At 34.1% G+C, this 1,259-nt stretch overlaps 1 long non-coding RNA gene across 1 annotated transcript in view; it reads right to left on the bottom strand.

The window, feature by feature from the left end:
• LOC128248691 (uncharacterized) overlaps positions 1 to 1,259 on the bottom strand; it is a 143,282-nt gene that overhangs the window by 106,995 nt on the left and 35,028 nt on the right. The window lies entirely within an intron of this gene.

Below are 1,259 nucleotides of genomic sequence, written 5' to 3'. Positions count from 1 at the left end.
GGAAATATTTTGGCGTAAGAGTTTGCTTACTTTTGGATTGTAGTTATGCTGTTTGAATTTCCCAGTACATGATATGGTTTGGCTGTAGATAAAGTTGCAGTAATTGCTAATTCCTTTGTGTAGCTTTTTTTTAACAATTATTTTATGGCTTATGCTGGATACAATCGCTGTCCATTTTTCCAGTTTTGTTTGATTATTTCTTTTGTTATTTATATGTTTACTTTCTGAATGTTAATTTTTATATCTGTTGTGTGAGTTTTTGTTAGGTTCCATTTGAGACAGTCTTTAGTTTTTATCAATATATCTATTTTGTTTATATTGCCTTATGGTATATAAGTTGTTTTGACGCCTTTAAAATTATTGTTGCTGAATATATTTACTACATTATCTATCATGGTATTTATGGTGTTAAATTCTATAAAACTGTAAATCTGTTTCCTGTTAGAAGAATCTATGGTGGGCTTTGTTGGAATTTGTGAAGTGTTCTTTATTTTGTTTTCATGATATGTGAGGGTGATATAGTTGGGGGAATTGTTTGGTGTGTGATTGTAGCAATTAAGTATGTGCGGCATAAAGTAATATCTGTCGAGGACTTATTGTAGTTGGTTTGGCGAGGGAGGGAGTGTCGGTGTGTGATTAAGATTTTAAAGGATTTTACTGGTAATGCAGCATTCTGTAATGTTATTTATATTGCGTTCAGGCTGATAAAAATCTACAGATTTAAATAAAGCATAGAAAATAAAAATAAAAATAGATATAGAAAAAATATAATAGCATTCAGCTTTTCCACTTATTATCATGAAAAAAAAAGTCTCGATAAAATGAGATATGTCAATTTTTACTGAAGTTCAGTCATTATGGCAGAAGTAAATGAATAAATCTAATATCAGTTATGTTCATGCGTGTTCGGACATGGAAAGAGAATACGCTGCATAAGATGTCTCCAAAGAAGACATTCTCCTTGTAGATAAATATCGATGTAAACGTACCGTTAGGCCATGAATGACGTCACCAGACCGTAAGACGCATGCGTATCTGCGTCGTTACCCTTCATTAGCTATCCTCTCTTTTATTCTTTTACTTGTTTCAGTCAGTTGACTGTGGCCATGCTGGAGCACTGCATTTAGTCGAGCAAATCGACTCCCAGGACTTATTCTTTGGAAGCCTAGTACTTATTCTATCGGTCTCTTTTGCCGAACCGCTAAGTTACGGGGACGTAAACACACCACCATCAGTTGTCAAGCGATGTTGGGGGAACA

Source organism: Octopus bimaculoides, chromosome 9 (genome assembly GCF_001194135.2).
Source record: "Octopus bimaculoides isolate UCB-OBI-ISO-001 chromosome 9, ASM119413v2, whole genome shotgun sequence".
Classification (NCBI taxonomy): domain Eukaryota; kingdom Metazoa; phylum Mollusca; class Cephalopoda; order Octopoda; family Octopodidae; genus Octopus; species Octopus bimaculoides.
This window is presented reverse-complemented; position numbering and strand designations above follow the sequence as displayed.